Below are 23,755 nucleotides of genomic sequence, written 5' to 3' on the forward strand. Positions count from 1 at the left end.
GGTCCTGATCTAGGAGTTGGAGGTTGGAAGTCTCAGTGGAGGAGGAGGGAAAGGGATGAGGGACTAGATAGGAGAAGCATTCCAAACAGGTCACACGGTCTGCATGAAGGTTCAGAGCCGGGTTTGCGTGAGGCACATTTGAGACAGAACAAAGAGAACCATCAGGGTTTCCAAATAGTAACACTGTCAGGAGAGGGTGCTGTTCTAGGTACTCAGGATGGGGTAAGAACTAATCTCTGCTTACATCTCCATGGCCAAAACCTGCAATGTGCCAAGGGGCCACATTTCAAAGTTGCCTGCAGACTTACCCTTTCTCTAGAGACTATTGTTTGAATTTACCTTTAAAGTTTATGTCTATATTTTGAAGGGAAAACAATGCACTTTGATGGAGTTTTTGGTCCTGCAAAGATAAACCTAAATATACTATTTCCGGAACTAGAGTTCTCCACAGTGAGATGCTAAACTGCTTTGCAAAATAATGTTGAGGCCATCCGATCAGGCTTGCATGAAATCCACAGGATTCTACCTGTAGACCCCTAGACATAGAAGGAGGGAAAAATGGACACAGGGAGAGAATGAGAAACTAGTTAAAAAGTGTGGACACTTCTGCCCCAGGAGAGGGCAGGAACGGAGACTCTCTACCTGGTTCTCAGTCCCTCTGCCTTAAGCGCTCTAAGCATCTCATCACGATAAATGGAATTGTGAAGTTAAACTCAACCTTAAACCCAGAACAGCTACTTCGTATGGTGTTCTGCTGAGGGGATGGTAACCTCTTCCAGACTTGATGGGCCAGCCAGGCTCTGCTAGGCTTTCTGACAAAGGTGCTGCTATTGGCAATGTGGCTCTCTGCCAAGTGGTTTCTGAAGTTAATTTCTTATACAGGTTTTTGCCTTCACACTGACTGTAGAACCCGATCCCCAGGAAAGATCCAGCTCTACTATACAAAAGATTGTTTTATTCTGGGTTGAATTTATCCCAGCAGATTATGTTTATGGGAGGGAATATAGGCCTTCTTTAACCATCTCTTATGGGTACTCACATGCTGTGGCTTGAACTTCAGATAAGGAGGACATCTAAAGTCTGTCTTCGTGAAGGATGGTAATCAGACCCCAGAAAAAAGGTTGCAGACCAGGAGGTGAGGATAGAGACCCAAGGTGGATGCTGTGGGATGTGTTGGCCTCTGGACTCCAGAATAATTCATATCTAGATTTCAAAGTTAAACAGTTGGGGAATCTATATTATAATTTTTTCCATTATCCGTTACTGTTCAGTGTAGTATTTGTTTTTAATCATGAGCCACAGTCTAAGCTATGCCTTGAGCTAAGTGGCAAAGGGTTATAGAAAGGGAGATTGAGAATAGCCTTGAAAAGCCAAAGTGAAAAAGATGAGAATGGGATGCCTGAGTGGCTCAGTTAGTTAAGCGTCCAACTCTTAGTTTTGGCTCAGATCATGATCTCAGGATCATGATCTCATGGTTTGTGAGATTGAGCCCTAAGTCAGCCTCCACGCTCAGCAGGGAGTCTGCTTAAAGATTCTCTCCCTCTGCCCCTCCTCCCCTCACTCTCTCTTTCTCAAATAAATAAATCTTTTAAAAAAAGATTAGAGCATCCATGAGGAACAGAGCAGCTGATTGGGTCTGGCCCTGGTTGCTGTGCCTAATGGTTAAGAAACTTTCCATCAAAAAGATTTTACTTTAGTTAATACCTGTCCTCTGCAAATACGTGTTAAATGGAAGTCACAGTACATTATCCCTGAGCAGAGAAATGAGGGAATCCTCTCAGAAAAGGCAGGACTAGCCCTTGAGAAATGCCAGTAGGAAGCCTTTCAGGACCACCCAGCACACCCCAGTGTGTCCCCTCTGACTGTATGGGGCACTCTTTCTTGAAACCACCATTTTATTTCTGGGAAGAAAGAACCAAAATGAGAGACACTGAATGACAGGATTTGGTTGCTGACAGGATGACTGTAGAGAAAACCAGAGAACCTTCCCGCTTCCTATTTTGCTTCCTTATCCATCCTCCCTACTCCATCTCAGTGAAATCTGTCATTATTTCCCAGCTCAGATTTCACATGTCAACAAAAAAATTAGAACTGCTTTATAAACACTGGTCCTGCCATGCCAGGCAATTGGCAAGAAGTTACAAGAGTATGCAGTCTCTACTTGCTTTTTATTGCAGAACAGCACATTCCTGGAGACCATGTCATAAAGTGGATCATTGAAAAGCAAATTACATTTTCCCACAGGAACAGTGTTATAATTAGAGGCTGTATTCCTGACAAAGGACTTGGCTTCATGTAAATAGTAGACAGGAACAAAAATATTTCACAAAAGCAAAGATTCAGGAACTATAAATCCTTATAACAGTTTAAAATAATAAAATTTTCTCCAAGTATTAGAAACCAGGCAGGATCAGAGGGAGTACACGTTGATTATTCAGGGACTCCAATGTACCATAAAGTATACATTAAAATATAACTATAACTATTATGTCATAAATTTAGAACCTGAAACTAACTTTAATACAGTCATTACACACTTAATTAACAATGGGGAGGCTGTGAAGTACTGTGGTGAAAATGCGGCATTGTGCATGAGGGGCTCTCACCTGCAGGGCCCTCTAGAATGTGAGCTCTGCAAGGCAAGAGCCTGAACCTGCACGTGTGGGTAGGGAGAAGCTGCACAGAGCCTGGCTCAGAAGCGTTTTTACAATGAACGGTCCAGGTTTGGGTTATGGCTTGGAGTAAGTAAATCACCATCTCTGGGCTCTTGTCACTTCATCTATAAAACAAAGACACTGAACTTAGAGTCTCTCATGTCCCTAGGAACTCCACAACTCTAGGACTGCCATTTTGCTATCTTAGAATTCACAGGAGTTTCTGGGGGGATCCACTATTTGGTGAATATCAATATGAAACTACAATATCCATCCCCTTGAGTGGTCCCCACCCACATTCTGAGCTTGGTCATGTGAATGGCTTTGGTCACTGGGATTTTAGCAAGCAAGATACTAGCAGAGGCTTAATAAGTTTTTGCACATTGGGGCTTGTACCTTGGAATACTCTGTCTTAGAACCCAGGTACCATAATGTGACGATCTCAAGACCCATAGAGAGGCCACATGGAGAAGAACTACCATGTGGCTGAGCTCCCAGCCAACCACCAGCACCAAGTGCTAGTCATGAGAGTAAACATCTGAACGTTACAGCCCGACTGAGCCCCTAATGACAGCAGCTCCAGCTGATATCATATAGAGCAGAAAACCTCCCAACTGAACTCAGTCAACCCATAAAATCATGAAAGACAATAAAACAATTGTAATTTTAAAATACCAGATTTTGGAATGGAACTATACACTGATAGCTAAATGAATCTCCAGCACATGACTTAAATGGCTTTGGGCACTTGTAAAAATGCCCCATCCAAGGGAGAGTGAGTAATGTCTATTTTCCTCCATGTGAATTCTCCTATACTGGGAAACATTCAAAATATTCCAATTATAGACTGGAAATACAGTAGGGGTATTCAGTAGGTACTTGTTGTAGATCAAGATGTTTCTTCTTCCCGAAAAAAATATTTTTCCTCTTTACCTTCTCTCAAGAAAGTAGAGTTGTTCAAATGCACAATCACATAAAGGTCACAAGGAAATGATATGAGCCGTTCAGTCATTCTACTTGACACTTTGTTGACAGCTCTCAGAGCATTCCCTCTCAATTGATCATCCGTAAAAACAATTATCAAGCAAAGCAGAGACTAAAATAAGACTATGTCAGGTTGTGCGGTAGAGCCGTAATCTGCCTTTTTATACCGAAGATGCTGTTGGCCTTCAGAGCTGGGGAGAAGTGGGCAGATTCGTAGGAGACAGAACGTTTTCTCCAAGTAAAGGGATGAGACCCCCCAACCTTCCTCTAGGAGATTCACAGTTACTGATCAGGGGCGCCCCGGATAGGACAAGGAGACCACAGAAATAAGGACAGCATGTGGAGATAGCGAGAGACGGAGGCATGGTCCCATGCTCTGCATGAAGTAGACAAGTCAAAGGAAGAGTGATTCTGGACTTATATTGAGCTCTGGGGAAGCAGCTGTGTGGGCGAATTAAAAAAAAAAAAAAGTCCTTCGAGCCAGGCCACTTGTTCAACTTAAATATCTCTGACCAGTCATGAATAAAGGGTGGAAGATGGTTTTGCCCCAGACCTTAAAGCACCTGCATGGGAGTGGGACCATGCTGGTGCTTGACACACCAGCCACTTTCCTCAGACACTGCCATACCGTCCTCCCAGGACCAATGAAGCCTTTGGACTTGCCAGGTTTTGCTGTGTCACCAGGTGTGCAGCTTGGGGAGGCATTAACCCAAGCAGAAACAAGTTTCCCAGTGGCAGTGACAACATGCTCTCGCTCTTAGGAGCCATGCCTGAACTGTGGATCCAGCAGCAAGAGAGACCTTTAGGACACCTCAGCTCCTAACGATTATCCCAGGAGGATAGAACTTGGGAGGCCACACATTCAGATATGAGAGGTGGCTCAAGCCATGTCATTGGAATCCTAACAAGAGATACATACGGTTCTTTTTTTTTTTTTTTTTTTTGAAGATTTTATTTATTCATGAGAGACCCAGAGAGAGAGGCAGAGACACAGGCAGAGGGAGAAGCAGGCTCCCTTTGGGGACTTGATCCCAGGATCACCACCTGAGCCACCCAGGTGCCCCACGACATACCACACTTTTAAGCTGGTGAAGTAAGCTGTGTGCATGTGGAACCCTTCAAAACACCTCCCAGAGCATCCAGAATGGGCATAAGAAGCATATAATCTGTAACAAATGCTTCCATGCACCAAAAATCTATTCTAGATTTTTACATATGTTTTGCATTCAATTCTCACATGTAATTATGAGGTGGGTGTTTCACAGAGGGAGCTGGGGCACGGGAAGTAACATAACCTTCTCTGGGTTACAGGGCCAGTAAGTGGTGAAGCCAGAATTCAGCCCCAGACGTGCTGAATTATGGGCTGCGAGGCCACACTCACTGCCTTCCCACCACCTTGCTGCTCTGCCACGCAGACTCTTGGAGGGAGGTCGCTGGGGAGCCTCGCGAGGACCCCGGGGGTGGGAGAAGGCGATAGGTGGCAGCAGTGATCTGGGGACATGCTCTCTCTGTTTTGGTCCCTTGTAATTTAATTAGTATACTCAAGAATCCTACCAAGTGAAGGCAAACCTGTTTTTAAACCCCAACCCAACGTAAGACTGCAAACCACCTGCCAACACCCCACTAGAGCTTGTCCGGTTCCGCAAGGGAGGTGGCATGGGTGCTTCAGGAGCAGGGTCCCGCTGTGCGGGCGAAGCTCAGACCTCCAGCTCCAGTTCCTCAGGGCCTGGCTCGTGGGCCTGGAACTCCTGCAGCTCCCCGCGTGCCTCGGGCTCCGCACACCTCCCGTTATTATCAGTTAGTGGCCGTATTTGCGACCGATAAAGCCCTTCGCATCTGCAAATCCTTTTCTTTGGGTGTTTGTGCTTGGCTGGTCTTTACAGCCACAGCTCCGTTTGCACTGACATCACCTTCCCGGGATGATTCCTACGGGTTAAATGATTTGCTTATGGCAATTGCAGAGATACGTGTTAGAGAATGCAAGATGAGCAATAACGAGGAAAGAGAGGAAGGGCCCCACTGCCTATTTAGGGGAGTCGGGTAAAAGCTCAGAAAACCTGCAGCTTGATTTTATTTGTTGCTATTTACGATCCGACAAGTAATATTATTAATGATGCTATTTGACAATTTATAGCTCCTTTTCAGCTCCGGAGATCCCGAGGGGTTTTACAAACTCTATGTGTGTGGCTTCACTGTTTTTCATGTAGCCATTCCTCATCATCCTTTCTCAAGGAGCCTTTTAGTAACAGCAGAGGCAATGACCGTGGCAATCATCAGCAGAGAAAGCCAAAATCTAGGTATTAACAGTTCCCCCTCCCCCGCCCTGCCAGCTCTGCCCAGTGTTAGAAAGGGGCTGGTTTTGCCCCCCTCGATACATTGCATTTTCTCGGCAGCAGAGGGTGGTGGTGGCTCAGCATGCAAGGATGAGGGTTGAGTCCCTGCTGGTTTGCACCGCCAGGGACGATTAGAGCAAAATGAAACTGCAGACATCACCAGGCGAAAGGTGGCAAAGAATCCCAGCTAGAAATCTTAAGATTTGCTCCAGTTATGTTAGAATGAAATATAGATTTTAATGCCCTGACAACACTAAAACTGTAATGCCAACTCTAAGAATGTGAAACAAAAGAAATACAGGGTAAAGTCCTAAAGTCTGAGACTCAGGAAATGAGTGGAAGGATGAAATAGAAACCCCCGGACATGTGTGGTGTGAAAGCAGGAAAGTCTCAAGGCTAACAGCCGCATTAGTAACTCTGAGCAAGCATCAAATTCTTAAGTCCCCAAGCCCCCAGCCCCAGAAACCCAAGTACCTTGCTGAGAACGTGCTGTCTTTGGGGCCTGTTTTCCACTTGTTATTAAGCCCAGCTCTCTGCAGACCCAGAATCCAATTCTTGAGAATCGTGATCATCTGCTTGAATTAAAAGGAGATTTTTACTTACCTGGAAATTTGAAAGGCTGTATTCAGTACTAGTTATTGCTAGCGGCCAGAGAAGTTCAATAAATAGGGGTTTCTTAATCCATTCTTCCCCCTTAAAAAACAATGATTTAGAATCTACATAGTTTGGTTGTACTGTACTTTATTCTTTAAGTTATCTTTTAATGATTTTAATTATTTAACAAATACATCTATGGCTCTTACCATATGCCAGACATGGTTTTAAGTACTGAACAGTATCACTCATTCAGTTGTCATAATAACCCTAAGGTACTTCTCCTTTACAGAAGAAGAAATTTACAGATGAGGAAATGGAGGCACAGAGAGGTTAAATAACTTGCCTGGGGTCACACAGCATATGAGTGGTAAAGCCAAGAATCAAACTTTGGGAGTCTTGCTCAAATCCATTTTTATCCCTATGCTCTGCTGCTTCCCTTATGTGGGCAAAATTGTGTGTGTGCAAATTCTGAAAGGCAGTTTTCAGTGAGCACCCAGGAAACTTTATCAAACCTAAGGACAATGAAAACTTATATTAAGAAAATGGATGTGCCTGGTTATATTTTTATAGATTGCTCCCATGAAAATCTTATTTTTTAAATCTGATGTTATTAACCTTAAATTCTAAGACCTTTTTCCCCTAAAAGAAGGAGCCATGCATTCATTAGTGGCACTTCGTTTTGTCTTCTCTAACTGCTTTGTAACTTCAAAGAAGAGACAGTTGGTGGAGATAGGAAGGATTTGACATACACAGGAAGATGGAGCAGAGTGATGAGTACGAGTACTTGAATCCTGGCCTTGCCACTTATTATTCATGTAATTTTGAATGAAGGACCTAATCTTTCTGTGCCTCTATTTTGTGATCTGTAAGATGGGAGTGATAATATTACTTGCCTCCTAGGTGGTTGTGAGAATTGAAATAATATATATAAAATACATGTGGTGCCTGGCACATAGTGAACACCCACAAAAAATTGGGAAATTGGGTAGTGGGATGTGATGAGAACTAAATAGAAGACCTGAAACTGATAGAGCCGGTTCCCCTTTGGTTGAGTTCTCTGGGGGATGGTAGGGGTGGAGCCTGCGTCCCTGAAGGCAGCTGGAAGGCCTGACCAGCTTGAGATGCCACCTAAGCCACCTGCAGGTCACTGTCCTGAGATCCCCACCTGCCACCTGCCCCCCCCCCCCGAGGACTCACTTCTGCCGGGCCAACCCCACTCGCTTCCCTGTGCACCCTGCACACCCCACTCAGGACACACTTAGCCCTGGCCACCAGCGGTGGAGATGCTGCTCAGGCTGCCAGGCAGGCAGTTGGAGGCCCCACTGGGGCGGTCTGGACAAGGGGAAGGGAGTAGAGTCTGGATAGAAATCAGCCAGTGGAACCCAGGTATCTGGGAGGAGTGGCACCTACGCAGTCTTGTGGGCTCACTGTACTGTGTACAGTATATAGTACTATAGTATATAGTACAGTATAATACACTGTACTGTGTATTCTTCTGGGGAGGGGCCTGCAGATTCCAGCCTGAGACACACCCTGAAGATCGCTGTTTCTGTTATTAGCTGTTAATCCTTTTCTTTTGCTTATGATTACATACACAACGTTTGCTTGTGGGAGGGATGTTGTGAAATGATATAGTAATACGGTGAAAGCCTTTCTTTACCCCATTGCTTTATCACAGTCCCCAGGGGGGGAGAAAAAGCCCCAGTTAACAGTATGGAGACTTCCTTATCATTCCAGACTTTTATGTACTTCTGGGCATGTGCACACTCTCCCCCCCCCAACCCAGTGCTCTCCTTTTACAAAAAAAAGTGGGGGGCGGCAGGGGAGGCAGGAAGGACCATACTGTTTACAGTCTTCAAAACATGTCACATACACCTTTCCAAGATAGAGCACATAACTCATTTTTACCAGCTACATATTCTTTCATTGTATAGAGTTCCAAATTTTATTTAAACCATTGCCCCAGTGATAGTCATTTTGGTTTTTGGTGTTTGTCATTGATTGGTTTGGGTTTTTTTTTACCACGTCTCTCAGTGTGCCTATGAAAATCCTTATGCATGTGTACAGGTATTTCTGCAAGAAAGGTTCTTAGAAACCTAACTGCTGGGTCATAACATGTATGTATTTGTAAAATGTTAATATATGTTCCAAACTGAGGTAAAGCCTTTTCTAGATAAAATGCAAATTCTTGTACTGATTGCTATGATTGTTGTGATTAAAACAGTTTTTTTTTAAACTCATGATTTGGAGAACACAATATCAAGATACAACATTAAGCAAACCATTTCCATAATTAAAGCTTAGAAGATAAATCAAAGAAAGACAAGGGGTGCCTGAGTGGCTCAGTTGGTTAAGTGTCTGCCTTCAGCTCAGGTCCTGATCCCAGGGTCCTGGGATGGGATGGAGCCAAGTTGGGTTCCCCGCTCAGCAGGGATTCTGCTTCTCCCCCTCCCTCTGCCTCTTCCCCTGCTTGTGCTCTCTCACTCACTCTCTCTCAAATGAATAAATAAAAAATCGTTTAAAAAAGGCAAGATGAATCCGTTCTAAAATCCTTTGCTCACTAATGGTATGTACTGGAACCTCTTCGTTGCCTGATATTTCCCTGCAGTGGTTCCCACAGTTATTCTAAAAAGTCTGAGTGATCCCCAGACCAACTTGAGCCAGAATCTTCAGGGGGTGTAGCTTGAATTTTCAGATGTTTCCATATGATTCTGAAATATGGTGAGATTGAGAACCACCGGTACAATCCTTGCTATTATGCAATTTCTGAAATTTTAACAAAAAAGTAATTCAACCATCAGTGGCACTGCAATTATAAAAGAATATTAAATTGCAGTTGTAAATGTAGATTTTGTGGCTTTTAAATGGATAGACTTTATTAAAAAGATATACAACTTCAAATACTTTTTATTTTCTTGAATTATTCATCATGTAAAAGACAGTGGTTCACAACTAGGATAAGAGTATTTGTAACAGGCAGATGTATGATTCTACAGAAACCAAACAATAGAATAAGTTGGAATGTTGAAAGAAGAAAGAAGAACAGATGGAGCCAGGCAGGGTTAATGCATAGAGTGTGAATGAAATAGAAGTGTCCGAAGCTTAAAACCATGGAAAAAATGTTTTGGAAGGGCCAGAGCTCTCTGAGCTTCCATTTTAAAGAATAGACGGGTGCTGCCCAATAAGAGGCAGATAACAAGCCTTGGTAAATGATGATTATTATGACAACAGTGAATTCATATCAGAAGGGATGAACAAATAATAAGAGATATCAGCCCAGAAGGAGGTCAGGCCAGCAACCAGCGCCACTTCTTGTCAAAAGCCAGCAATGATTCATAACATCGTAAAAGGTGATTGCAGAACAGGGGCTTGTGAGACTGTCACAGGATTGAAACCCAGTCAGTCCCTCTTCCGCATGGAGTGTGAGTGATACATCCTTTTTATCCCTCTCTCCCTGGAATCTCTGTGCCACATGAAAAGTCAGCTATTCTATACCAGCAAGGAAGATTATCTGCCAGCCTGTGAGCTTTAATTGCCTCTTTTCCTCATAGATAGTGAGCACTCCATATTGCAGGTCAGATAACTCTGATACGCCTGATACGCCATATCCATTGATGCCTAAGTGATTTGGTATTTTCAGTTTTCTGATTTGGTTATAAAAACCATCTTCCAGGGGCACCTGGGTGGCTCATCAGGTTAAATGTCTGCTTTTGGTTCAGGTCGTGATCTTGGGGTCCTGGGATCAAGCCCCACGTTTGGGCTCCCTGCTCAGCAAGGGGTCTCCTTCTCCCTCTCCCTCTGCTTTTCTTGCTTGTGCTCTCTCACTCTCTTTCTGTTTCAAATAAATAAAAATCTTTTTTTTTAAATGAAAAAAAAAAAAAAAAAAACCCTCTTCCAAGCCCTCCTAACATTGGTTTGAGACTTAGAAAATGGATCAGGTAAAAGCCCACAGATGGAGTCAAGCACGTTTTGAAGAGTAGAACAACACTTAGAACCCTGCAACTAGAAAACAGCAATCAGGACCAGGAACTGCTGGACAATCCCATGGGTTTCAGCATTCCTGCCTCTGGTCAGGGCCAAGCCTCAGAGCTTCCAAGAAGAAACAGATGAGCCCCAACAAACTAATCAAAGACTCTGCATTCAATCTAATCTGAAGAATTCACCCAAAACCAGATAAAGAACTGCATGTGATAGTAAATAAAGCAAAACAAAAAGAGAAACCTCCAAATATGACTTTCTAGTACCTTTAAGATAGTGATGGGAGGGGCACCTGGGTGGCTCAGTAGGTTAAGCATCTGACTCTTAGTTTTGGCTCAGGTCATGAGCTCAGGGTTGTGAGGTGAAGCCCGGGTGGGGCTGCGTGCTGGCCGTGGAGTCCGCTTGAGCTTCTCCCTTTCCCTCCCTCGGCCCTCCCACCCTGCACTTTCAAGTAAATAAATGAATCTTAAAAAAAAAAAAAAAAAAAAAAAAAGACAGTGATGGGACGCCCTCATTAGGAGACAGAGTACTTGGGGACACCTGGGTGGCTCAGCGGTTGAGCATCTGCCTTTGGCTCAGAGCATGACCTCGGAGTCCCGGGATCGAGTCCCACATCAGGCTCCCTGCAGGGAGCCTGCTTCTCCCTCTGCCTGTGTCTGTCTCTGTGTGTCTCTCAGGAATAAATAAAATTTTAGAAAAAAAAAAAAGGAGACAGCATATTCCCACTTAAGTCTGCATCAAATGTGTGTAGCGTAGCAGCCTTGCTCTCACGACACCCATTATAATCCTAATTGTGAAATCATATTTGTTTTTTCCTTTGAAAGTTGTTAAAAATCTCATGGGCCATTGGGCACATCTTAAAACAATATTCAGGTTCACTTCATTTTTTCAGTAAATATATATCACTTTAAAAGGATCACAGAAGCAGAATAAGAAGAGGACAAGAATGGGCTAATGCTTGAACAAAAGCTTGGGAATTCCTGAATTAGGAAAAGTAAGGTCCTGTTTCAGAAAGTACTAAGGTTAGGTTCCCTCCAAAGATGATTTATGTAGAAGGATACAGGGAGAAGGAAATACAGAGAGCAGAGCTGCACAGGGACCTGCTCTGGAAAGAAAGGTGGTGACTAGCAGAAGGCAGAAACGTGTTATGGAAGAAGTGGAGAGAGCTTTGAAGGTAAAAACAGCACTGACTCTGATACATAAGGCAGGAAGGAGCCCACAGCACACTCGCGGTTAGAATCCACTTTAGCATTTACTAAGGAATAGAGAAAAGAAAACTGGGCAGGGAAATGTCCCACAGTGTACATCCTAGACAACTTAGCTTTGCTATTTAAGTATTGATTTTTAGTTTTTATTCCAAGACACTTTGACGTCTTTGGGAAGGGGGGGGGCGGGGGGGACGGTGGGGAGAGATTGCTACTGGGGAATTAAAGTAACAATCAGACAAAAAATGTTAAGCGCACACCAACAGTGATTGTGTCTGTCCCCTAACTGTTGCCCCTCGCTGCTTGAGCCACGAGGCCACTAGAGCGCCTACGCTTCTTTGCTTGGAAAACAGTCCCACGAGAACAGCAGATCTTGATTCTTTTTTTTTTTTTTAATTGTTGTTCCTCTTACTGGACTAACCATAAGACTGGTTTTTATGTTTACAGACCTTTGGATCTGGACTTTCCAGTCCTCTTCTCTCAGTCTCCACACCCAGGAGCCTGGGCCACCTTTCAGGGAAGAGCCCACCTAGTAAGTGCACCCCTTTCTGACTCTCAGGCTAGATTCTCATTCAAATTTCGTAGGTGAATTTTGAAGATAATTAGCATATGAGTTGGTGGAAAGAATGGGAATGGAGAAGAAGACAAAGCACTTCTGAATCTCCCCCTTCCGGCAATAGCAGCTCTCGGACATTGACAAAGATCTGCTGTCTCTCTGGGTGCTGGGTGGGGAGGAAGAGAGCGGCTGCTAATCCCTGACCTGGAGGTAGGTCAACCAAGATGCAGAAGGGAAATGCCTGGGCAGAGGACTTAATCCCTCACCTTGTGTTTGTTGCCTTTTCTGGTTCCTTTTATTTCAGGACGGTGGGTCCCACACGTTGATCCCTAACTACAGGCGTCCCTAACATAGCCAGCCAGCTTTTCATGGGGAAAGACACAAGAGGGACTAACAACGATTTCAGCCTTTCCCTCTAAGTGAACATTCTTTTTTTCCCTCCCCTTCTGCATTATCGTGCTACGGTACTTTAAACTTCTCCCATCATTAAGCCTTCTGAGTGAAATATTGAACTGATTAATGTGGCATTTTCCACTAAACTGTTTCAGGAAATGTTGCACCTTACCAGTGGGATGCTTTTGAATAATGTAATCTCCTTAGTATAATTAAAACTAAGTTCTGAAGTTAGTACCTTTTCTCCCTGGAGACACTCATCAAAATGTCAAGTGTTCCTTCTAGTAGAACTGCAATCCCATAATACAAACAAATATATTACCCATTGCTCCTTACTAGCAAGAAGCCCTTGATGCATTTTTTTGTCACTTCATTTCTGAACCTGAGCAAGTGGTGTAAGAAATAATGCTTACCAGAAGCTGCAGTGACCCGAGTACCCAGGGTCGTGTTCTGTGCTAGCTGCCTGATTTGCATTTACTGATATTTCTTGTTTGTCTTCAAGAGATGAACTTTTTGTTGCTGTGTTGTTATTTATATACAGAGAACAGTGTAGATCTAAAAGTCATAGGTTTTTCTTAGGGCTTTCACGGAGTTTAAAAGGGGGAAAAGTCAGAGACGCACGCCCTCTTCTGGCTGAAAAGCATTTAGCAGAAGGATCATGCAAACCTACGGGGTTTTCAGGGAGCCTTTGAACACTGTTTGATATGCAGTGCATTATAAATGAATAATCAGAATTATTGTCAAGGTTGGCAGCATTCTTCCCTCTAAGGACAGGGTAAGGTCTGACCTCAGAGAGTTGATCCCAGCCACCTGGCTTTTAAGAAAAGCTCTGGAGTATGTTAGGCAGATGGACCATTACCCAGGTGAGCAAGAAGGTAAGGAAAGAGATGCTGTCAAGAGTCCTATCCTTCTCTGAAACAAATATCAAATCCAGACAAGGGTAAGTTTATTCTGCAGGTTCGGAAGACTTCTTTCTGAGCAGATAGCTGAGAGGAGCCAGCATTTCTTGCTAATTATCGGCTTTCTGTAGAAGAATCTGAAAGAGCTTCAGAGGTTTCCAAATGGCAGCCTGTTATTTTCTGATGAGTATAACTACTCTAATATTTGCTTCCTCGAGATCATCTTAGAATCACTGAGAGCCCACCCCACCTCTGAGGAGCCCGTGCCCAAATAAGGTGGCCCTGCCATTCTCCATCTGGGAAGGAGGTGGAAGGAAGTGACAAAGGAAAGCGCAGACTCTCAGAGACAGAAGGAGCCCAGCAGGACTTTGAAAAAGAAATATTCAGTGCTGGAACGTGCTTCTTACCAAATAGTGTTTTTATTCTCTAGAAAACATGCTTCTTTCCAGCGTGGAAGGCCAGGCTGGCTGCCACTTCTCTTTTCTTTGCCAGCCAACTAGTCATTAGCAAACAATGAGTGACAGGAAGACTGCAAAGGAAGAAGGAAGTGGGCATGCAACGGCACAGGGGAATTATGAGAAGAGTGTCAATGAGGAGAAATTATTCAAGTATCAGGCTGGATGCTGTTCTCTTCCCTGGGAGCTTCAGGGTGAAGAGGAAGGTGAGGTTAGCAGAGCTGAGGAGGGCTGGCTCCTGGCCACACAGCTGGGGATGTGCGTACCTGGGGCTGTGTGCCCCTGAGTATGCACACACCCGTCGCAGTGGGTGGAGGAGATTCTTTTCTGTACCTAGCCAATGATAGAAATGCTTGGAGCAAAGATTTCCAGAAAACAGTTTTCATCTGAGTGAAAGCTCTTTGGATGGCAAATATTAGAAATCCTCTTCAACCTAATGAAACAACAGGAATTTATTGGAAAGAATCCTAGAGTGTCTCATAGGCTCCAAGGGCAACAGTGACAACGTGGGCTGAGCTGCTGGTGTATCTGGAGCTGTGAACGAAAAAGCAGCGAAGAAGCCAGGCAGCCACTCTTGCTGCCCGTGTAGCTCTGTTCCCTGGCACCACATGGTGTCTCATCTTTCTGCTGGCTTTTTCTGGACTTTTTCCTTCTCTCTTTCATCTCTGCTTCATGTTTCTATGTCTAAGCCCCACGGACCATGGCCCTGGAGTTTATGTGTCCTCCATTCAAATGACCCATAAAACTGAATAACGTATTGTGTTCTTTCCGATTCCACATTTGCAGGAGAGATGGTTTGCACCATTCTGAACTGGGTTCACCTGTTTCCCAAGTAGCCACAAAAAGAAGGAAGGGGCGTGCACACTACAAACGTGGCCATCAGGACTCACCCCTAAAAGTAGGGAGAAATTTCTGAGACAGGAGGGCAATGGGATGGAAATAAGGTCTAATGATAAACACATTTTCACATGGAACCCTGAAAGACCATAAAATACAGCTAAAGTGATCTATGAAATGCCCAAAAAAATGGGTAGTTTTTTAGAAAAAAAATCATTGGAATTGTGCTTGCTTCTGAAAACTTTTTCAAAGAGACACCAAAGTATGTTCCATACAAGAAAAGATAGCTGATTTGGAAGTTAGAGGATCTGAGAACTATTCCTGGCTCTACCAAACTGGCTTTATGAATAAGTAATATAATCACCTAACATTCTTTTCTCATCTCTAACAAATAGCAGTAGGTACTGTATTTGTGTCATAGGGCTACAGGGGAGGAGAATATACTACTGTACTTACGGGAGAGGTAGGAATTAAGAAGAGTTTGGGGTTCTGTGTCTAATAATTACAAGTCCAGTGGAATTGCTCCACCCACCATCAGCCTTATCTGTAGTACTCTGGAGGAACGGAGCTGTAAATTCATAGTCTTTCCAAGTCAGAGAAGTGCTTACTATTGCTAAGGAAATACAATGAATAATAAAAGCTAGGTTGAGAATGATGTTCTTGGTGGACTAGGAGAGCTCCCACTGATGCCCACTGGATCAGAAATGCGACAGATCAACGACTGGTTTGTTGGGTGTAACCCTTTGTTTAGCAAAGCAATTCAATGAGACTAAAGTGGTGTTTTACTAAGTTGAGTTAAAAGACTGGTTACTCTCACTCCGGGTGTGGAGGGGCAGGGGCAGGTAAAGTCCAGTCTTTTGGCAAGTGTACCTTCCCAAGTTTGTTGTGAAGACCTGATAACGGATATAAAAATGCTTTAAACACCATAAAGCACTACACATATGTAAGTTATCATAATTATGATGATTAGCAATGTCATAAGGGTAAACCACTAAATCAGTCATGCAAATAGCGCATGTACTCAGTATCTCAAAGTTATCAAGCAGAGAGCCTAAAGCAATTGGATCATCTTCCTTGCCTTCTAAGTTCCTTTTCATTCAGCTTTTGTGGGTCTGTACATCTGTAAAACCAGAAGATATATTTGGCTTCAGGCTACTGTTTTCTCAGCTGAATGGAGGAATGCCTTCTTTGATTATTCATATTCCAAATCTGTCACAAAAGGGAAAATGTATGTCCGTCTCTGAGACATATTCCATGCCACCTACCAAGTGTTCCAGAGTAATGTCAAATGAGAGCTGGGATTCTGGTTCCTTCAGTTCCTCCCATCCAGGATAGGGGATATAAATGTTGAAGAGGTGAAAGAGAAAGAGAGCTGGAAGACAGAGGTTAAGATCAGAAAAGGACATAGTCAGAGAAAATGACTCTGTTTTCAGTAGGTCCTCATGAGGCTCAACAGAGATTAAATAAGGGAACAGCAGGGACACCTGGGTGGCTCAGTCAGTTGACCATCTGACTCTTGATTTTGGCTCAAGTCATGATCTTGGGGTTGTGGGTTTGAGCCCTGGCATCTGGCTCCATGTTCAGCAGAGAGTCCACTTGTCCTCCTTGTTCACGTGCTCTCTCTCTCTTTCTGTCTCATATAAATTAAAAACAAAACAAAAACAAAAACCAACAGTCATTCTGGCACCTAGGTGATGCTAGGGACCCTATATTATATCCAAAACAGGTAAGCAGCACATAAGAGCCATTTTCAGAGAGCAACCAATACTACCTGAGATTTTTTTTTAAGATTTTATTTATTTATTCATGACAGACACAGAGAGAGAGAGAGGCCGAGACACAGGTAGAGGGAAAAGCAGGCTCCATGCAGGGAGCCCAACACGGGACTTGATCCCAGGTCTCCAGGATCACACCCTGGGTCAAAGGCAGCGCTAAACCACTGGGCCACTGGGGCTGCCCCTGGGAATTTTTTTTTTTTTAAGTAATCCCTTCACCCAATGTAGAGCTCTAACTTACAAACCCAAGATCAAGAGTCATGTGCTCCACCGACTGAGTCAGTGAGGTGCCACTATAACTTGAGATTTTAGGTCAAAGATAGCTATTTTTGAGCAGTGAACAGACTGGACTCCAAACTAGAAGACTATGGTGGAAGGTTATGGAAGCTTTTCTAGTCAGTTCATGTGGGGTATAAGTAGAGACTGGTAAAGAGTCTTTTTAAATGAGTTTTGTAAAGTGGATCCTTTGACCATATATAAAATTTGTATTTTGTGAAATAAAAGATGATGGAACCTCCAGGACCTATGTCAAGCTTATGCTCAATATTTTTCCTTTCTCTTTTAAACTTCTCACGTCAATCAGTACTTCACTGTTACAAGTGTCATAAAGTGAGGGGGCTAATAGCCACACAAAACCATTAGTTCCATTAGGTTACAGGGGTTACCTATGAAAGATATGACCCTGGCCCCAGGCAACATGCAGTAGAATTGAGGAAATAAAAATATAACAGGAGATAGCCTATATAAGTATTTAGCATACCATATGCCTGGCACAGCATGTGGATTCCAGGAGGATATGCTGTATTATTATGACTGTTATTGTTGATGTAAGGTTACTCTCAGAAGCATAAGAATGATGTTAAGAAACACATCCTCACTGGTTACATGGCCACCATCACCTTCCTCCTAGCCCTTGTGGAGGACCAGGAGGCCTGGCAATGAGCCGGTACCCCAGGGGGATCTCCAGGGACAGAAGAATAGGGGATAGGCATTTGTCTCTGAGCTGTCTGGAGCATGAAGAGTCAGAACGAAGAGACCAAGCCAGAGCCTAAAGAAGTGCCAAGAGTCAGATCTAGGGGAATTAATTAGGGCCAAAAGCCAAGTCCAGACACTTCTGGTGAATGAGAGAAGAAGCCATGGGTCAGGAGCCAGGTGGAGTCAGAGGAGAAAATAAGCCAATTTGGAGCAAATCAAGGAGGATCCTGGGAGGTTGTCCAGAATAGTCCTAGAATAACTTTTTTTTTTTAATCTTTATTTATTTATGATAGCCACAGAGAGAGAGAGGCAGAGACACAGGCAGAGGGAGAAGCAGGCTCCATGCACTGGGAGCCCGATCTGGGATTCGATCCCGGGTCTCCAGGATCTCGCCCTGGGCCAAAGGCAGGTGCCAAACTGCTGCGCCACCCAGGGATCCCCACTTTTTTTTTTTTTTTTAGATTTTATTTTATTTATTCATGAGAGACACAGAAAGAGAGAGAGAGGCAGAGACACAGGCAAAGGGAGAAGCAGCTCCATGCAGGGAGCCCGTTGCAGAACTCCATCCAAGGACCCTGGGATCCCGCCCTAAGCTGAAGGCAGATGCTCAACCGATGAGCTACCCAGGCGTCCCTGGAATAACCTTTTATCGGCCCCTGGGCATGACTGTTTAACACTGTAAAGCTGAAAGATCAAGGCCCATGAGCAATACTGTAGGATAGAAAAAAGAAGGAGGAGAGGGAGAAAAAGAAAAAGGTGATGGAACCAAAGAAAAAAATTACAGTTTGTTACTGAGTATGAAGAGGATATACAGCCTGGTAAGGAGGAGGTGGTGAGCATTTGGGGAAGAGACAGTGTTTTCCAGCTCCTAACTGTAAGTTCGTAAATTGAAAACTTAGGAAACCTCTTCCATTAGACTTCTTGTTTGTAACTAGGGCATGCGGGCTGGTAGTTCTGTTTATCTGCATTTCCCAAAAGGATGGCCTTCTATTCAAACTCACTAGATTCATAGTAATGGCCATTCTCGACCTTCTGCCCAAGAAAATGCAACTCTTCCTAAGATAAACAGGAATGATAAATAGAAAAACAATCATATAGAATTATCTTAAAAAATAAAAACTCATGTAATTTCTTATATTTTTTAATTATACTTTTAAATATTAGGGTTACTACTCCTTCCCTTATTTTCCTCATGGCTTCTAGGAATGTAGCTCTTAGCTCTTTTTCGCAGGAGTGGCAGGGAAATGACCAAGCTTGGGGTCAGAAGGCTTTAAATCAAGGTCTAGTTCTATCTAGTTCTGTGACCTTGGGAGGTCCCTTAATGTTTCCAAGTCTATGAAATGAGAGTGATGATACATGTGCTTACTACATAAAGGAGTGAATGTGTGCCGTGGATGAGAATATGTTAAAGAGTGTTATAAAGTATTCAAAGTCTTATACAGGTAATAAACCAACTTTTGAGATCACAGAACTACAATCTGAAGAGAACTTAATACCATCCTAGCAAGTCTTTTAGGATGAAGGACCTTGTCTTAGTCATTTCAGGCTGCTGTAATGAAATATCACACACTTAGTGACTTGTAAACAAACAGGCATTGGTTTCTCACAGTTCTGGGGGCTGGAGGTTCAAGGTCAGGGTGCCAGCATGGTCAGGTTCTAGGGAGGGCCCTCCTCCAGGTTGCAGATAGCCCCCTTCTCGTTGTATCCTCACATGGTGGAAAGAGCAAGAGAACTCTCAAGGGTCTTTTTACAAGGGCACTAATCCCATTCCTAAGGGCTCCACCCTCATGATCTAGTCACCTCCCAAGGCCCCTCCTCCTAATACCATCACATTAGGGGTGAGGATTTCAACATACGAACTTGAGGGGAACACAATCTTCAGTCCATAACAGATATTTTCTTCGAATAAAATTATACATAACAAATAAAAACAAGAGCTATTGTAATACAGAAAGGAAGAGTAGGTACCACATCCCAGATAGATTTATATCACCCTGGGCCCCATCTCCCCAGCCCTACCTCTACACTGGAGAGGGGAGGATGTGGCCTTAGGTATTACTCAATGCACAAATTTTAAACTCACTGATCTCATCCAACCTCCTTAAATTACAGTTGAGGAAACTGAAGTCACAGAGTGGGTTACAATTTATCCTGCTATAAAATATCTTTCTAAAACACCAATTAGCTTACACATGATTAGTACAAAGGGGAATGATGTCAGTAAAATATGGATAAAAACGCATTAGTTTATATGTGTTTTCTTTTAGGCAAGGGGAGCCAGAATATCAAGAAAAAAGGAAAAGCCCTCAACTCAACTGCTGTACAGACAGGAGCACTTTTAGATCTATTAAATAGGGATGCCTGGGTGGCTCAGCGGTTTGGTGCCTGCCTTTGGCCCAGGGCGTGGAGTCCCAGGATCAAGTCTCATGTTGGGCTCCCTGCATGGGGCCTGCTTCTCCCTCTGCCTGTATCTCTGCCCCTCTCTCTCTCTCTCTCTGTATCTCTCATGAATAAATAAATAAAATCTTTAAAAATAAATAAATTAAATTAAATAGATAGATAGATAGATGATAGATAGATAGATAGATAGATAGATAGATAGATAGATAGATAGATAGATAGATGTACCTGTGTGGCCCTCAGCTTGTGGCAGGCTACACTTGCTCTTGTGCCCACCTTCATAGCAGCAGCCCCACCAACTCAGAGTTCCACTGCCATCTATATTATCTCCATGCCCCCAAGCCAGCATTTCCACTCTGTTGTTTTTGTGCTTTACATTCAACATTCCCTGGCCATGTTGAATGCCTGGACTTTGCCAAGAATCTACAAAGGTACTATAGTAGTCAGCTCAGGCTGCCATACCAAAATAACTCAGGCTAGGTGGGTCTTAGACAACAGAAATTAATTTTTTTCACAGCTCTGAAGGCTGGCAGTCCAAGATCAGGGCACCAGCAGAGTTGGTGTCTGGTGAGTCCTGGCTTGCAGATGGCCATCTTCTCACTATGTTCTTATGGAGAAAAAGAATGCAAGCTCTCTGGCATCTATTCCTCTTTTTGTAAGGACACTAGTCCTGTAGCATTAGGGCCTCACTCCTATAACCTTATTTAACCTTAATTACCTCCTTAAAGGCCATACCTCCAAATAGTCACATTGGGGTTTAAGGCTTCAACATATGAAAGGGGGTGGGGTGGGGAGAACTCCCCAGTCCATAACAGTACCAATTATGTTTTTGTTAGCACTGATATTAGTGTCACATCATTTCATTGGTCTGTCCTTCACTTTATATTTCCCAGAGGATTGAAAATATATTTCTGAATGCCCAGTGCTGGTAAAAATATGGAGAAAGGACCACTCCCTTATATTTCTGGTAATAATATAACATTGGCACAACCTTTATGAATGGAAATTTAACAATACAGATTGAAAGTATTCTGCATATCCCTTAACTAAAAATTCTGCATATCCCTTAACTCAGACATTCCATTTCTAGTCACTTATCCTCAAAAACACCAACCTATAGCTTTAGGATATTTACCATAGCATTAGAATTTGGAAAATTTGGAAGTACTCTTAACAATAAGGGACTGATAAATCACTTGATGGAATTCTGTAAAACTATTCATACAATAATGTAGAGCGTGGAACGTGGAAATACGCAACACATAGGTGGATAGAAGTGAATTTAAAATTATGTAAAGGATATCTTATATGATTCCTTTTTTTCTAAAATATCACACTGTATGTTTTAGGTATACTTCGAAGAAAGGTTAAAACATTACCTCTGGGTGTAAGACTAAAGCTGATATTTATTTTATTCTTTTTGTTTCCTCTTATTCTCCACAGTGAAAAAGCAACATATTTATTTTTAAAACTATGTAAATATTTACATCTAGATACATATACTGTATGTACACACACAGTACAAGTGCGCACACTTTTGTGTTTAAATTGTTAGAGGACACACGTTTGTGTTTAAAATGTTAGAGGAATAGGAACCATAAGGTGAATTAGAATGTTTACTTCAAATGATCATGTGCCTCCATCATCCATTTCTTAGAATCTTCTGCATGCTCTGAATTCCCTGGGGAATCTTCTCCTTCTTTCAATTGACAAAGCAACAAAGGCATTACAACAATAACAAAAGTCTTTTTCTAGACAAATAGTCCTTGTTAGACAACCAATCACCCCATCTTTCCTTATTTTTCCATCCTTTCAAAAATCAAGGCAAGAAAAGGGGAACCAACAATACAGCTTACCAGTAACACTTTCTTAACAAAGCATTTTCTGCTGTTCTCCACATGTTCAGTAGCTTGAAAGGCCCAGGAATGTCCATAGGACTGTTCCGTAAGGTGATTTCAAACATGGGCATCATTCTTTTCAAGTAGAGCTAGCATTTCCGTGGGAGACTTGAATAGTTCCTTGAGAGTGGTTCAGGTCTCTGAGCCAAATATGTATTTAGGCACTGTGGTGGAGAGTATTTGCCAATGAGACTATCAATGCCCAGGTACACATGCAGTATGTGTTTTGCTACAAATGTTTTCCCAGTAAACAAGAGTGGAGCCATCAAAAGAAAGAGAATGCTAATTTTAAATCAATTAAATTCAAACAGAAAGGCTTCCTTTGGGTATAGTTGCCTTTTAGTAAGCACACTACTTTTGGAGACTTGTAGTATTTACCCACAAATTGTTTTTGAAGTGTCTGTGGCATTGAGAAGTTGAAGTCAAACTGGTCTCTCCTGCAGCTCCTTCCCAGTCCATGAATTATTGAGGGTAGAATTTAACGGGGCCGGTATTGTTCATCACCCTGCTCTAGACGATATAAATGCATACTCCATTATTGTTGCATGATAGAGCATTCCTGTGTGAGGTTCACAGACATGATAGGGGATGCCTAGGGAATCGGGAATCACATGGTTCTGTGGATCCCTCTTCCAGTCACATTAGGACCACTAGACAGAAGGAAATACATCAAAATCAATTGCTGCCCAGGATATTGGTCTAGAGAGGAGAATGGACTCTGAACGATGGGATCTTTCCAAGCGAGGCATATCCAGCCTCAAACCTCACTTAAGGATGTGCCTCTGGCCCTGAGTGGCCTCTGGGACCACCTGGGAAGGGAGAACTAGCAGAGCTTGAGTCCCTGCCATACCAGTTCAGTCAAAGGGTGGATCATAGTCTCAATCCTACAGAGAGGAAGTTAGTTGGGTCACTTCCATGCAAAGAAATGGCTCCCAGAGATGACGTTCATAGCCTGGCTTCTTAAACAGATCAAAGGTGGTACAAGAATTCCTGCAAACAGTTGCTCACCTTCCAATGCGTGAGTCACTTAACATCCAGTGTTTGGGGTTTAGATTTGCTGTCATTGTTTTTATTGTTGTCTGGGGTGAGTTATTGGATTGAAAGCAATTTGGATATTGTCTCCCTCCACGGGGCTCTGCAGCCAAAAAGAGATTGATGAAAAGCAGAGGTTTGGGGCGAGTGATTCCAATGCAGCTTTTCTCAGAGCAATACAAATGATAAGGCTGTTACTTGGGAAAACAACAGTCCGTAAGAGTGATTTCATTGTCTCTGATGGGGAAGGGCGGGCATAAACATTAAGTATAGTTCATGACATTGGGGAATGACGGATGATAGGATACTACACAGTCTTGTTTCCTCATAAGGATTCCTCAATGTTTGCAAAAGCCATATTTTTGTACGGTTCAGGAAGCAGCAAGACAACTTGGCGGTCATCCTTAACATTGGTACAGTACTTTTTTACCAAACACTTTAATACACATTATCACAGTTTATCCTCAAATTCACACTCCTAGGTAGGAGGGCAAGCACTCCTGTCTCACTAATGAAGAAACTGAGGGTCAGAGACTGGCCTCGTTTTACCCAGCCAAAATGTTCCTTCTTATCTACCACCATACCCACTCATGGCATACAAGTCAGGAGACTAGATGTCCGTTATTTGTTCCTCACCAACTATTTAATGAATATACATTAGATCTCAGTTCCTTTTCTATACTGTAGGATGATTAGTAATCATGTCACAATACATGTTTTAAAATAAGAGACATATGACAGAAACCTGGCAACATTTTTGAAACCAATCAGAATAAATTAGGAG

This window comes from Canis lupus, chromosome 5, assembly GCF_048164855.1.
Source record: "Canis lupus baileyi chromosome 5, mCanLup2.hap1, whole genome shotgun sequence".
In the NCBI taxonomy this organism is placed as follows: Eukaryota; Metazoa; Chordata; class Mammalia; order Carnivora; family Canidae; genus Canis; species Canis lupus.